Below are 17,509 nucleotides of genomic sequence, written 5' to 3'. Positions count from 1 at the left end.
AGTGGTATTAATTTTTGTAGTACAATGAAGATGAGATGCAATTAAAAATAAAGCCAGTCATGTAAAGGAGATAATTTTATCAAATATTTCTCAAGAATTTCTATTTCATTAATGTCAATGTTTTCCTATTTCTCCTATTTCAATAGAAAGTTCTTATTCATCTATATTGATAGCAACAGCTAAATTTGAGCTCTAATGGCTAAGATGCTTAAACTTAAGCCTTGTATGATAGAATTTTTTTTCAGTCTATAGTGAAATATTAATGTACTGTGAATATTAGGCTCAAAAACTGATAGATTTCAAATATGTGCTAATGTGACATCAACATTTTATCTGAATTTATTTTGTTTTCTTTTAATAATAAAACTGAGGGAAAAATTGATCATTTTAAGGAAAGCTAAAAGTTTCAAGCCCGGGCAAACTATCAAAATAAGTTTGACTATTTCTATTGTGGTTAATAGACAATTCATCATTTCAGAAGATTAGTTTCAAATTTATGACCTAGCTGCATTTATTTTTACATAAGGAAGACTGAATTAATTATGAAATATACAAGTTAGATACTTAAGATTCTAGAAAAGATAGCAAATGGAAAGTAATCATATTATTTTAGTAAAGAATGACAAGTAAAATTCCAAAATAGTGATTCTGCATTTCTCCTCCCTAATATTTCTGTAGTGTATTCTTCTTTGACTTCAATTGTGACACCTTTTCATTTGAATTCCTGAGGCTCCACTCTCCCATCTCTCCCCACTCATTCTTTTTTGGGTCACACATTCATAGCTTTATTACATCCATTGTGAATGACCTCCAAGAAACCCAAATGCTCTTAGTTCCCACTTGTCTTGTTCACAGAGATTTCTAAAAGATTGTAAAAAATCATCATGTATATGTTATTCTCCTTCAAAGATAACACACACAATTTTTTTTAGGAATGCTTCTCAGCTGACTACTTTTCACACCGCAAATCTGTAAAAGGTATCACCATTTCTGTTTGCTCTTCCTTTCATAGCACTTACTTTTAATGTGTCTCTAAATGTTGTTAGTCCTTTCTAATAAATTCATTCTTCCATTTCTCTCTTTACTTCTGTCACAGATTGTCTAGGTTTTGTGGCTCAGCTGGTAAAGAATCTGTCTGTAATGTGGGAAACCTGGGTTTGATCCCTGGGTTGGGGAGATACCCTGGAGAAGGGAAAGGCTACCCACTCCAGTATTCTGACCTGGAGAATTCCATAGACCGCATAGTCCTTCAGGTTACAAAGAGTTGGACACAACTGAGCAACTTTCACTTTCACTGCAACCTATACTTTACAAATTACTTTTCACAATACTACCTATGCTGCTGCTGCTGCTGCTGCTGCGTCACTTCAGTCGTGTCTGACTCTGTGCGACCCCATAGATGGCATCCCATGAGGCTCCCCTGTCCCTGGGATTCTCCAGGCAAGAACACTGGAGTGGGTTGCCATTTCCTTCTCTAATGCATGAAAGTGAAAAGTGAAAGGGAAGTAGCTCAGTCGTGTCCAACCCTTAGCGACCCAATAGACTGCAGCCCACCAGGCTCCTCCATCCATGGGATTTTCCAGGCAAGAGTACTGGAGTGGGGTGCCATTGCCTTCTTCTAATACTACCTATACCTCTCTCATAACTGTTCTGAATGTTATCACAAAAATAAACTTTATAAAAGACTATTGTACTGGCTTATTCATTCATTTAAAAATATTAATCATATATAACAAAACATGCCACTTTCTGAAGTTTATTTCATACATTGTGATGAATATTTAAAATATCTTATCATATTTAATGGAATAACAGAAAAAAATACTTTGAATAGCCAAAACAATCTTGAGAATGAATAGATGGAGAAGTCATAATTCCTAACTTCAGATTATACTACAAAGCTATAGTAATCAAAATTGTGTGGTACTGCCACAAAAACAGATGCATAGATCAATGGATGGAGCAGAGAGCCCAGAAATAAACCCACATGATCACTTAATCTATGAAAAACAAGGCGATAATATTCAATGGAGAAAAGATGGTCTCTTCAATAAGTGGTGCTGAGAAAACTGAACAGTTAGATATAAAAGAATGAAAGTAGAACATTCTCTAACACCATATACAAAAATATACTCAAAATGGATTAAAGCCCAAAATGTAAGACTGGAAACCATAAAACTCCTAGGAGAAAATAAATTTTAACATAAATCATAACAATATTCTTTCTGGTTCTGTCTCTGAAAGCAAAGGAAATAAATGAAAAATAAATAAATTGACCTAATTGTATTTAAAAGCTTTCACAAAGAAAAGCATTGACAAAATGAAAAAATAAGCTACTGAATGGGAGTAAATATTTTCAAATAATATGATCGATATGGGGTTAATATCCAAAATATATAATAATATAACATCCAAAATATATAAACAGCTCTTACAAAAAAATGTCTTCATCATCAAGAAAAAAAAAAACCCAAGGAGGAAAAAAAATGGACAGATGACATAAATATACTTTTTTTTTTTTCCAAGAAGACATACAGATGGCCAACAGGCAGATCAAAAGATGCTCAACATTGCTAATTATCTGAAAATTGCAAATTAAAATAATAAAGAGATATCACTTTACACCTGTCAGAATGGCTAACGTCAAAAAGAACATTAGAGGATTCCCCAGCAATCCAGTGATTAGGACTCCGTACTTTCACTGCTGAGGGCCTGGATACAACCCCTAGTGCAGAAATTAAGATCTCACAAGCCACGTGGCGTGGTAAAACAAAGAGAGAGAGCGAGAGAGAGAAAGAAGTAAATACACAAATAACAAATGCTGGCAAGGATATGGAGATAATGAAACACTTGTATACTGTTGGTGGGAATATAAATTGGCACAGTCACTCTGGAAAACAGTATGGAAGCTTCTCAAAAGACTAAAAATAAAACTACCATATGATCCAGAATTCCACACCTGGATATGTACCCAAAAGCAAATGAAAACACTAATTCAAAAAAAAAAAAAAAAATACATGCAAGCCAATGTTCATAGCAGCATTATTTACAACTGCCAAGAGATGAAACCAAATTATGTGTTTATCAACAGAAGAATAGATAAAGAAGATATAGGGAATATAGTCAATATTTTATAATAACTATAGAGTATAACTTTAAAATTGTGAATCATTGGTATACACCTTCAACTTACATAATATTGTACATCAACTATACATCAATATAAAAATATTTTAAAAGTACACTGCCAATCTTTTAAGTATCATTATTGCAACTTGCAGAGAAATTTTTAACATCTCAGTGAAGTTAAGCAACCTACAAGATTAAGTAGCATACACCAGAACCTTGTTAGTAACACAGGTCTGTTAAATACTCTCCCATATTGTACAGGGTCAAAGTGCTTTTTATTTCTGACTTAAACAATTTCAGCTTTCCCTTTTTTGTAAAGTTTGATTATCAAAGGTAAATTTATGACTTTTAAGCAAATATAAGATGTTTTTTAACCCATTAATTAATGAGGAAATCAGTAAGATGTCATGACTGGTTCAAAAAGCACCTGAAAATCAAGGATACACAGGCATCAAAGAAATGTTAGGATATAATTTCTGAGTTAGATATGAAACGATTTAATGTCTACAAGGCGATATCTTGTATCATTAAGGTTATATGCATCTTTATTAGACAAATATGTAGAAGTTAGCAAATAACTTCAAAAGCATAGAATCTTTAATCAATGATAACTATTTGCATGTCCTTACCCCTAGACTGGCACAGTCTATTATATATAGAAATATAACTTAAGCTACACATAATTTTTATTTTTAGTGGATGTATTAAACATAAAGAGATAAAATTAATTTCAGTAACATAGTTTATTTAACCGAATATATCCAAAATGTTGCCATTTCCAACATCTAATCAACGTGAAAAAAATATTTTGAATTTTTTTTTAACAGTGTCTTAGGAACCAGTTTTGTTTTTTAACAGTACATTTTAATTGACCCTTCATGACTCAAGTGCACAATAGCCACGTGTGGCTCCTGCTATCTTATTGAACAATGAGGCCCTAGATAATCTTTGTGTGACCTCTTCCCCTGTATGATATGTCACCCATATTTTATGGCCTTATTTACAAGTTGCAGACATTTTTTTTTTTTTTCTAACAGGATAAACTTTCATACCCTCTATGAAGTAGAAAATACTCTCTCTCCAGGAATTACTTATCTGAGTCAGGAGAGCTCAAGTCTGACTGATCACACAAGACTGGTCATTTCTCACTGGGCCTTCCTCACTTGTATTGTTAATCCATACTAAAGGTGCATTTTTGTTGAGTGCAAATTGGTCTAATTCATCATCTCATTTATTTCTTTCAATCATCTCATGAGCTAGGAACAATACTATTCTTATTATATAAATGAGAAACCCAAGGCATGGAAAGCTTAAAAAACTGGCCAAGATCACAAAGGTAGCACACGGCAGAGCTAGGATGCTAATCCAGGCATCCCTGAGTCTGTAAGGTGAACTTGGTGGAAACATTTTTCCTCCTACTCTTGGGTCTATACTTGAATTCTGGTTGGGTAGTGATGGAGAATGGTTGTCAAGTGTGACATACTGGATTCAGATGGTAAAGAAAATCAATGGCTATGTAAGTAAAGTGATTAAACTTAAACAGGTTTTATCACTTAGCCATTAACTTTAAGAAACCACACTGCTTCTTTCCGGTTCTACAATTTACTTAGCACTGAGGGAACATTGATTCCATTTTTAGGGTACCAATAGATTTACCAACAAAAGCAACTCTTTACTTTCCAAAACTTTTATTGATTTCAAGTAAATTGGTAATAAAAGAAAAATTATAATATAAAAATTTTGGTTAATATATTTCAGCTACTACTCTATGTAAACATAGAAGGTATTTTATTTAGTGATACATCTAGAAAAAAATAGAGCAATGTAATAACTGATTTAAATTTTGTTATTGCTAATATATGGAGGCTCAATACCCAAAGTCAGTGTTTCTGAAAATCTTTATTCATTTAGAAATTCAGTAAGTCTGTTCTCCAAAAATTTAAATTTAAATATTTTTGTTCAAAGGGTTATATAGGTGTACTTGCCCAGATTAGTCAACAATTCACTACATCATAGATTTTTTTTTTAAAGTTATTGAAGCAAACATATTTGCATTTATATTTTATTGAAAAAGTGAATTTGTTATGGTTCTAGAGAAACATCTTGTGAAAATAAGACTTTAACTTCTTTTAAAATAATCTTTCCAATGGCAATTAGACCCTTCAATATGACAGGATAGGAGCAGCTTATTTTTCAAACTGCGAATTTCCTGAGTTTATGAACTCACTTTAGCTAACTTCCAAGGTTAGCATTTTAGTTTTATGTTTCTGAATTTTTAATTTACTATAGAGTGTGCATTAAATTAATGAAATGGTCACTAAAAGACTGAACATACCACATATTATTTAAAAATAGTTTAAAAATGGTAGTTTCCATGCAGAACTATTCCCTTAGCCAAAATTTCCTTTATTTTCTTCAGCTAACAACTTTTGTTCTAGATACAGTATCTGAGATAATGATACCACTGTATTAATAGTTGATCTTCCTATTATCTTACAAATCTTGGATCACAAGTTTTCACATTTTTCCAGTTTTGAATATTCATTTTATCATGACTTATATGGTATCCTAGATAAAGCAAAGGAATATAGGATAGCAAAAATGAATTATACATAGAAACCTGCTTATTGATGAGATTTTTATGAAGGTTTCCAATGTGACCTCTTTGTAAATGTAAAAAAAGTAATTATCATAATTTTGAAATAGCTTTTACTTCAAGGGAAACATGTGTCAAAGAATATCACGTGCAAAATTTAGCACAATGTTTGAAAATCTTATAAAGTTTCAAAGTTACAGATTTCAAGGAATAATCTACTTTTGGTCTGCTTTTCTTCAATCTGATATGTTCTATTTTTCAAAACTGTGCATATGTGTCACATATCAGATTTTAACTTTCAATTAAGGGAAACTTGTTGATCATTTTATTTTAATTGTGAGGAATATTTTAATTGTGAAAAAAACATTAAAAATAGGTGGTTATAAGAACCTTGTTTAAAAGGAAATTAGCTATTTATGATTTATGATTTTTGATACACACATTTCCTACTCTCCTAATTTCCTTTGTCCAAACACATTGAGAATACAAGAAACTAAAGGCCCATAAAAACTTTTAAGCTGTAATTCTATAGCTTTTTAAAAACTTAATAATTCAATTCAATTGTATTTTATATGAAGTTTGATTTTTAAAATCAATGTTTTTAAAATTATAGAAATAATCATAATTCCATATGTTATTTTAAAGTAGAATTCTTTTGTTTGGCAATGGCTTATGATTTTAAATCCTTTGATACTGCAAACATTCATAGGAGTTATGAATATTAAAATGAGGACTGTTTTAACAGAAGGTTGGTACAACATCTAATTCTTATTTAGAGTAACTTTTCTCACTATAATTTCACTCTGCATCTGCTGAGAATGTGATCATTCAAGTCCTTGTTTTGTTTATAAAACAAAGGACTGGGCATTGAAGTGGAATATATTGAAATTTCAGAATTTAAAAAATTTCTTTTAAATTAAACAAATAAATGTATTTAGAATGATTCATGACTTTTTACAGACTGAATTTATGTGTTAGAGATGAATGTGGTTAATATTCCTGTGAAAAATCAGACATTCTAAAATGATAAAAAATATGGGAAAAAGCATATACTTACTCAATTCTGTATCTATCTATACATACATACACACAAAATGTTATGTCTAGAAATGAATATATATATATATTTATATACATATACACACACAAATATATTCAACAGCTGGTTTCATTTACATCACTTAAAAAGCCAGTAGTAAAGAATATTTTGGATTCATCTCGGTGGTTAAAACCTAAGAGGATAATTTAGTTCAAGATCTAAGCTGTAGCACTAAAAATACTTAGGGAAACAATATAAATTCTGATTTAAGAAAGCAATGCTAATACCATCACCTTTGATACAGTGGGCTAATTATCTATAAATATTAGCTACTGCACCACTTGTAAAGGTTTTAAAAGTCAATCTTGGCTCAAACATTTACAGTTGACCCCTGAACATGGGTTTGAACTGTATAAGTCCACTTATATAAAGATTTTTGTCAATAAATATTTCAGTAGTACTGTAGGATCCATAGTTGGTTGAATCCATTTATACATAGGACTGACTATAAAGTTATAGAGGAATTTTTCACCATGCAGGCAGTCAGCACCCCAACCCTGAGTTGCCAAGGGTCAACTGTAATCACTTTATGATATCATCAAATCACAAAACACTTCCAGTCTCACTTTTCTCACAAGAAAAATAACAATAATAGTTACACTTACTTGTCATGGGTATATATATATGCCTATCAATTCAAGTTCTTCTGGTGAGGCAAAAAAAGTCCTGTGAGTGTCCATTGCTTCCAATAATGATTTTAAGCACAATTATGGAATACCTTCCAATGCACTATGTATTGTATATCACTAAGTCTAAAATTACAATGTAGGTTTTTATTAGTATCATTCTGATATTATACTATGAGTAAATTGGGATTCTTAGGTAGCACAGTGGCTATATATATATATATATATATACATCTGCCTGCCAACACAGAAGACACAGTTTCCACCTGGGGTTGGGAAGATCCCTGGAGAAGCAAATGGCAACCCACTCCAGTATTCTTGCCAGGAGATCCCATGGACAGAGGAGCCTGGTGGGCTACGGTCTATGGGGTCTCAATCAGTCAGACATGACTGAGCACACACACACACACACACACACACACCAGATTTCTCAATAGTAGCATAATTGACATTTTAGACAAAGTCTCTGCTGTGCAGGAACACTGTCTGCAACATAAAACGTTTAGTAGTATATTTGGCCTCTGACTACTAAGGACCAATAGCACATCCCTCTGACTCCACTGCCCAGAAGACTCTCCCAGACCAGTAGGTAGGTCTGGATTAGGCTGCCATCAAATACTACATTTACCTTTGGCCCCAGCATGCATGGGTTTTTTATGTGCCTTTTTTGAGTGAAGTCTCAGGACTCCCCTGGTGGTTAAGAATCCACCGTTTAATGCAGAGGAGGAGGTTTCAATCCCAGGTCAGGGAACTAACATCTCAAAAGTCACGGAGCAACTAAGCCCATGCCAGCAACTTCCAAGTCTGCACAAGCTGGAGCCCACACTGCTGAAGCCTACATGATACTACTAGAGAGTCTGGGTGCCACAACAAAAGATCCCAAATGATGCAATGAAGATCCCACTCACTTTAATGAAGACCTGATGCAGCCAAATAAACAATTTTTTTTTTTTAAAGAGTGAAGTCTGTATATAGTCTCCCCAGTCAAATGGGGGCTCCTTCAATTAACCCCTGCCCCCAGCCTTCAAAGCAAATGCTCTGGGGGCTTGTCTTCTTTGTGCCAGACACCAGGATGAGGAAGCCAATGTAGGGCTCATAACTCTCACTCCTGTGGGAGAATCTCTGGAAAATAATTATTCTCCAGTTTGTGGGTAGCCAACCAGGGTTACAGAATTTGATTGTATCAAGAGTCTGCTCCTCTTACCTGTCTCATTGTCTTTCCTTTTCTGGTAGGTCTTTTCTGGTAGGTTCGTGGTTTTTTCTTTTTCTTTTTTTTCCCATCAATGTTAGTGTTACCAGAAAGGGGACCCCTTCCAGAGCCCAAAAGTGGGTTATTGTCTAACACTCAGAAATGAAATTTCCAAGGAGACACATTTTCAGACAAAGCAAATGACCTTATCAGGAAGGGACACCCCAAGTAGAGAGGCTTCCCAGGTGGCACTAGAGGTAAAAAACCCACCTGCTAATGCAGGAAACCTAAAATATGCAGGTTCAATGGGTTGGGAAGATCCACTGGAGAAGGGAATGACAATCCACTGCAGTCCTCTTGCCTGGAGAATCTCATAGACAGAGGAGCCTGGTAGGCTACAATCCATGGGGTCACAAAGAGGCAGACAGACTGAAGAGACTTAGCATGCATGAATACCCAGGTGGAAAGCGGCAGGGTGAGGGAACCAGGGAGAACTGCTCTGCCAAGGCTCACAGTCTCAGGTTTTATGTTAATGGCATTAGCTTTCAGGGTCGTCTCTGGTCAGTCATTTTGCTTGTGCTCACATTTGGTCTGACTCAGGGTCCATTCTTGTCTCACATGCATCTTTCAGCCAAGGTGGATTCTAGCCTGAGAATTCCTGGGAGGTTGGCTCATACTATGGGGTGGGATCTCCTCTCTCATTTTGGCTCCTCCCAAATTCTCTTGGTTAGTTTTCCACAGCAACACCGGCAGCACTGGGTTCCTCATCGGATGGAACCTCCTATTGTGAGACAGCTCAGGCAAGCAGTTATTATCTCACCTGGCTAAAGTGGGCAGTTTCGGTCAACAGTTCCCTAACAGTTGTTTTAGAGACAGTTGTGATTTTGGAGTGTTCATGAGAGGAGGTAATCTGAGAGTCCTTCTGCTCTGCCATCTTGGCTGCTCTCTATATTGCAACTCTGACGTGTGCCGGAGATCTGTTAGATTTCAATGGTATATTGACTCACTTTTTCTTTTAAATTTCAATAGAACACAGTAAGAACAAGCTTGACAATGCTGTTCTTTAGATAAGATCAAAATTAAATTGAATAATTATTTGTTATCAGGAAAGAAAATTGAAACAAATTTTAAAGGAGGGAAAAGAGAAACAGTATTTCTGAAAGTGAACCAGGCTAAATTTACATTTGTTCAAATAATCATGCAAGTTATCCCCATCAACATTTACCTCAAAGATGCTAAACTGACCTTACAAGGCAACATTTGATGAAATAGATCTGAAGCTTAGGGCAAGAATAAGTCAATTTAGAGGCAGGAGCAATTCACTGAGACTGAAGTGCCTAAGAATTGCCTATAAACCATTTTATGTACATAAATTCCTAGGTGTCAATGCAAGAGATTCAGATTCAATAGATTAGAGGTGGAACTCAAAAGTTTGCATTTTACTGGTAGCCTAGAAAATTCTGATGCAACTGATTTACCAGACTATGAGAAACTGCAGTTTCATCTGAAAAGAGGCCTAAGCCTAGAATTTCTTGGTAATAATCCATGGTTAGTGCTAGTTCTCAGTCACTCAGTGGTATCCAAATCTTTGTGACCCAGTGGACTACAGTCCCCCAGGCTCTTCTGTCCATAGAATTTTCCAGGCAAGAATACTGGAGTTGGTTGCCATTTTCTGATTATTACTTTTTAAAATTTTTGAAAACTTTGCTTCATCATCTTGTAACACCATGAAGTGAAATGAAGTGAAATGAAGTGAAGCAAAGTGAAGTGAAGTGAAAGTTACTCAGTCGTGTCCAACTTTTTGTGAACCCAGGGAATATATAGTCCATGAATTCTCTAGGTAAGAATACTGGAGTGGGTAGCCTTTCCCTTCTCCGGGGGATCTTCCGAACCCAGGGATCAACCAGGTCTCCTGCATTGCAGGCAGATTCTTTACTAGCTGAGCCACACGGGAAGCCTAACACCATGAATTGAAGTTATTTTCTTTCATTATTTGGGACTTTAGCTGCAAAAGTTGGTTTACAAAGAAGCATAGATATACATGGAAGAATCATATTATCTGTGTCTATTAAATCAAAATATTTAATTTCAATCTGGTCCATATATTTTCATTATTTAACAATTTTTATTGAAATCACCAGCAAATTTTAGTGTCCATGAATTTGAATAAATTGGTCTCACAAACAAAACAGAATTTTTTTGTTTTTGAATTTCCATAGTTTTGAGAAAATCAGTCAACTGAAATTTTTCTTTTGTAAGAATTTTATTAAGACTAGAGACTTCCATTTAAGTTTTTTTAAATTTTAAGTTATGAGAGTTTTACAGGTGAAATATTATTTTAGTTATAAAAGTCAGACCTATGGAAACAGTTCTTATTATTTTTATAAGGTTTCTCAATAAAATAATCAAATGTAGTTATTATTTCCATTATATGTAATGGCAAAAAACTAATTTAGGCTAGCCTTTTCACTGAAGACAATCAACAATGGTGGAATAAATTTCTGCATGAAGATTTCAGAAAGTTAAAACAAAGATGCACTTTGTAGTCTGTGAGAAAAGGTAAGTACTGACAGAATGTTTAACTATAAAGCTAACAGTGGACCAAAAAAAAAAAAAAAAAAGTGGGGGGAATATGAATATACAATGACAATCTAAGCTGGAATCAAGATTGCTGGGAGAAATATCAATAACTTCAGATATGCAGATGACACAACCCTTATGGCAGAAAATGAAGAAAAACTAAAGAGCCTCTTGATGAAAGTGGAAGAGGAGATGAAACAGTTGGCTTACAGGTCAACATTCAGAAAACAAAGATCATGGTATCTGGTCCCATCAATTCATGACAAATAGATGGAGAGACAGTGGAAACAGTGGTAGACTTTATTTTGGGGGTCTCCAAAATAACTGCAGATGGTGACTGCACCCATGAAATTAAAAGATGCTTACTCCTTGGAAGAAAAGTTATGACCAACCTGGGCAGCATATTAAAAAGCAGAGACATTACTTTGTCAACAAAGGTCCATCTAGTCAAGGCTATGGTTTTTCCAGTAGTGATGTATTGATGTGAGAATTTGACAATAAAGAAAGCTGAGCACAGAAGAATTGATGCTTGAACTGTGGTGTTGGAGAAGACTCTTGAGCGTCCCTTGGAATGCAAGGAGATCCAACCAGTCCATCTTGAAGGAAATCAGTCCTGAATGTTCATTGGAAGGATTGATGTTGAAGCTGAAACTCCAGTACTTTGGCCACCTGATGTGAAGAGCTGACTCATTTGAAAAGACCATGATGCTGGGAAAGATTGAAAGCGAGAGAAGGGGAAAACAGAGGATAAGATGGTTGGATGGCATCACCAATGTGATGGACATGAGTTTGAGTAAACTCTGGGAGTTGGTGAAGGACAGGGAGGCCTGGTGTGCTGCAGTTCATGGTGTCTCAAAGAGTCGGACATGACTGAGCGACTGAACTGAACTGAACTATGACAATCCAAGATCTAAAAAAAGGAAAATGAAGTAATGTAGGCTGCAGTCCATGGGGTAGCTAAGAGTCAGACACGACTGAGAGACTTCACATTCACTTTTCACTTTCATGCATTGGAGAAGGAAATGGCAACCCACTCCAGTGTTCTTGCCTGGAGAATCCCAGGGATGGTGGAGCCTGGTGGGCTGCCGTCTATGGGGTCGCAGAGTCGGACACGACTGAAGCGACTTGGCAGCAGCAGCAGTATCATAGGCAGGAGTCTTGGAAATGACAGTAGAAGTGAGAAGGATAAAATTGATGGAATCAGATAAAGAACAGATTCATATTTCCTTATGAACTTAATTAGTGTAATACATGCTTTTAAAGCTGAATTGAAGAAATTATTTAAAATGTTGACACCTTACAAAGAGATTTTCAGTTAATAGATTATGCATGTAGCTTCACAGGTGTTTTTCCTTTGTTTTGTTTTTAATGGATGGCAACCTAGTCCAAAATTTCCTTTGTATTGCAATTTCTTCACATCCATTTCTACTCCCTGCTTATTCCTGAGATACTGCTCTATCACTTTTGGCTATGATCATTGTTAGAAAGATGTTCATTTCTATCCCTGAGTGGGCAGCTTTGTAATCCAACCCAGAAACTGAACTTGCGTCTCATATCTCCTGCATTGGCAGGCAGGTTCTTTACCACTAGCACCACTTGGAAAGCCCGTTTTTTGGCTGTACCACATGGCATATGGGATCTTAGTTCCTGGACCAGAAATCAAACCTATACCCTTTTCAGTGGAAGCAGACTCCTAACCACTGAGATACCAGGGAATTCCCTGGCAGGATTTTTTTTTTTTTCTTACAGCTTAATGTTAACCAGCATTAGTTCTCATTAGTGAGATCTTTCAATTACCTGCTTCATATTGTTATTGTTACCTCAATTAAACACAATATAAAAAATTTTAATATAAAACTTTGTCTTGAAGGAAATAATTTTATTGCATGATATTTGTATATTGCAAAAAATAATGTGCTTTTGTATGAAAATTGTTACAAGAGGCATAAAATTTGTGGGATGTGGAGATTACTAATATGGTTACTAGGAGGGAAAAAAAGACCAAGAGGCAGTGTTTTGGAAATTTGCAAGGTTATAAATTATGACCTTGTAAAAATGTAGATTATAGGTCTACATAAGACAGTTTGCAATAATCTATGTAAAATATCAAAGAGTGAACTAGATAAGCAGAGATTTTAGAGTGGTAAGGATTGTATGACTTAGAAAGTAAAGGTATTCCTAAAGAATAACCATTACCACAAAACTTAGCAATATAAATGTTAGACTCTATATTTCATTCAAAGCTAACTAATTGGAACTATAAGTTCCTTAAAGGATTATAAGTATTAAAAAACAATAAAATTATATATATATATATATATATATATGAATTCTATGAAAGAAGAAAATGAGATTTCACAAAAAAGAACCATAAAAAGCTCAGGAATTCTTCTATTTTGGAAGATCAGCATCACCTAATTCATTAAGGAAAATTCTCATGAGTAATCATTAATATTTTTCCCTCACTGAATTTTTATATCCTCTAAAACCTTCCCTAGTCACTTAGGTAAAGATTTGTCATCTGGAGAAAATTAAATCTGAAAATCAAATTACACATTTGACTTTTGATTGAAAAACTAAACATGAGGTGATTCACAGAATTCTATGTTCCGTGAAAAATTAAATAGTCTTAGGGTACAAGCATAATTTTTCTTAAAAAATTGAAAAACTGCTCAGTTTTTATATTTATGGGTAGAAGTTTGATTATCTTATTCAATCTAAAGGATCACCGAAATATAATATAATTATAAAAGGAATTATATGCTTATACCATGCTGCCTATATTCAAATGTATATCTCTATATTATATCTCTATCCCTATCTCTGGGGCTCCCTAGGTGGCTCAGCAGGTTCCATCCCTGGGTTGGGAAGATCCTCTGGAATAGGAAATGGCAATTACTCCAGTATTCTTACCTGGCAAATTCCATGGACAGAGGAGCCCAATAGGCTGCAGTCCATGGGGTTATGAACAGTCGTACATGACTGAGCACATTAAGCACACCCCTAACTATACCACTGTATTAGACTGTTCATTTTCAATTATTCACTCTGAGACAGGTGTTGTTATAGATGAGTAAATTGATGATTACTAGGCTAAGAAGTTTTTGCCATGTCACAGGTGTATTAAAGACAGAAGCATAATTTGAATTCTAGATCTGTTTGCTAAGGAAATCCTTCATTCATTCAAAAACTATTTATTGCATGACCTCATGTCCCAAGTACTTTTTATTCCAGGGACAAACTCGTGAAAAGGAGAAATTTTTCCCACCCAACCTTCATGCTCTTTCTCTACCTAGAACACTGAAGATTGGTTAAAATGCCAAAGATGAAAAAAAAAAAAAAAAAAGCCAAAGATGGAGAAGCTCTATACAGTCAGCAAAAGCAAGGCTGAGACCTTACTGTGGCTCAGATCATGAACTCCTTATTGCCAATTCAGACTTAAATTGAAGAAAGTAGGGAAAATCACTAGACAATTCAGGTATGACCTAAACCAAATCACTTATGATTATCCCTTATGATAATCTCTTATGATTGTTCCTTTGGTTTATAAGGGACAAACCAAATCCCTTATTTTGGAAGTGAGAAATAGATTTAAGGGACTAGATCTGATAGACAGAGTGACTGATGAACTACGGATGGAAATTCATGACATTGTACGGGAGACAGGGAGCAAGACCATCCCCAAGAAAAAGAAATGCAAAAAAGCAAAATGTATTTGGCTGACTAAGGAGGCCTTACAAATAGCTGTGAAAAGAAGAGAAGCAAAAAACAAAGGATGAAAGGAAAGATATACCTATTTGAATGCAGAGATAAGAAAGCCTTCCTCAGTGATCAGTGCAAAGAAATAGAAGAAACAAATAGAATGAAAAAGACTAGTGAGCTATTCAAGAAAATTAGAGATACAAAGGGAACATTTCATGCAAATATGGGCTTAATAAAAGACATAAATGGTATTGACTTAGCAGAAGCAGAAGATATTAAGAAGAGGTTGCAACAATACACAGAAGAACTGTACAAAAAAGATCTTCATGACCCAGTTAATCACGATGTTGTGATCACTCACCTTGAGCCAGACAGCCTGGAATATGAAGTCAAGTGGGTGTTAGGAGGCATCACTATGAACAAAGCCACTGGAGGGGATGGAATTCCAGTTTAGCTATTTCAAATCCTAAAAGTGATGCTGTAAAAGTGCTTCATTCAATGTGCCAGCAAATTTGGAAAATTTAGCAGTGGCCACAGGACTGGAAAAGGTCAGTTTTCATTCCAATCCCAAAGAAAGGTAATGCCAAAGAATGCTCAAAAAACAACACAATTGCACTCATCTTACACGCTAGTAAAGTAATGCTCAAAATTCTCCAAGCCAGGCTTCAGCAATACATTAATGATGAACTTCCAGATGTTCAATCTGGGTTTTAGAAAAGACAGAGAAATGAGAGATCAAATTGCCAACATCTGTTGGATCATCAAAAAAGCAATAGAGTACCAGAAAAACATCTACTTCTGCTTTATTGACTTTATGAAAGCCTTTAACTGTGTGGATCACAATAAACTGAAAAATTCTGAAAAAGATGGGAATACCAGACCACCTTACCTACCTCCTGAGAAATCTCTATGCAGGTCAAGAAGCAACAGTTAGAACTGGACATGGAACAACAGACTGGTTCCAAATAGGAAAAGGAGTATATCAAGGCTGTATATTGTCACCCTGCTTGTTTAACTTATATGCAGAGTACATCATGAGAAACGCTGGGCTGTATGAAGTACAAGCTGGACCCAAGATTGCCGGGAGAAATAGCAATAACCTCAGATATGCAGATGGCATCACCCTTCTGGCAGAAAGTGTAGAAGAACTAAAGAGCCTCTTGATGAAAGTGAAAGGGGAGAATGAAAATTTTGACTTAAAGCTCAACATTCAAAAAAACGAAGATCATGGCATCCTGTCCCATCACTTCATGGCAAATAGATGGGGAAACAGTGGAAACAGTGGGTGACTTTATTTTTCTGGGGTCCAAAATCACTGCAGATGGTGATTGCAGCCATGAAATTAAAAGATGCTTACTCCTTTGTGGGAAAGTTATGACCAACCTGGACAGCATATTCAAAAACAGAGACATTACTTTGCCAACAATTCTGCCTGGTCAAGACTATGGTTTTTCCAGTAGTCATGTATGGATATGAGAGTTGGACTATAAAGAAAGCTGAGCACCAAAGAATTAATGCTTTTGAATTGTGGTGTTGAAGAAGACTCTTGAGATTCCCTTGGACTGCAAGGAGATCCAACCAGTCCATCCAAAAGGAGATCAGTCCTGAGTGCTCATTGGAAGGACTGATATTGAAGCTGAAACTCCAATATTTTGACTACTTGATGTGAAGAACTGACTCATTTGAAAAGACCCTGATGCTGGGAAAGATTGAAGGTGGGTGAAGAAGGAGATGACAGAGGATGAGATGGTTGGATGGCATCACTGGCTCATTGTACATGAGTCTGGGTAAACTCAGGGAGTTGGTGATGGACAGGGAGGCCTTGCATGCTGCAGTCCATGGGGGTGCAAATAGTTGGTCATGACTGAGCAACAGAACTTAACTGAACTGAACTAGTGTGTTTTTAACATTCTGCTAACTCACTCAGTATATAATTTAGGCTTGCAAAAAGGTATATTTATTTTTCCACAACACCCTTGTACTGTCTTTGTAAATGGAGAGAAATAAAGTTTTTACCTCATCACAGCTGTCTTCACAGAGGATACAAATCATTGCTGTCAAGTTGTCCTTGTGGCAGCACTCATTGATTTTTAAGACAGTCAAAATAAAGAGATCACCCATGCTGTGCTCAGTTAATTTTGCATGTGTAGACAAGATGCCTTAAAGAACCTAGTGATTAGTTTACAGTTGGCTTAATTAAAGGACATGTGTAGAAGCAGAGTTCCTATTTGGTTCACATTAGAAAATAAGACATATAGCTAGTTAAAACATCATAGTACTGCCTAAAATCTCAGTATTATCTTTCACAAATTATACACAGCAAGAAAATAAAACAAGCAAAACATTGCATATAAAGGATTTACCGGCATTGGCAAAGCTAGCAGTAAGAAACGTTTCACAGTTATGCTTACTTGATCCTAACAACTAGCCTGAAATTCTTTGATACAATAAAGAACATTAGTTATGAGGATGTTTTAGGAAAAAAAAAAGGAACTTTGAAAACACACACCTGAAAAATGATATCATTTGTTTGAATTCCCTTCCACATCCTTATAGCTTTGCAGTTGTAACATTCATGGGGAATAACA

The sequence above is a fragment of the Oryx dammah genome, unplaced genomic scaffold, assembly GCF_014754425.2.
Source record: "Oryx dammah isolate SB20612 unplaced genomic scaffold, SCBI_Odam_1.1 HiC_scaffold_2, whole genome shotgun sequence".
NCBI lineage: Eukaryota > Metazoa > Chordata > Mammalia > Artiodactyla > Bovidae > Oryx > Oryx dammah.
The sequence above is the reverse complement of the archived record's forward strand: the minus strand, read 5'-3'. Positions refer to the sequence as shown.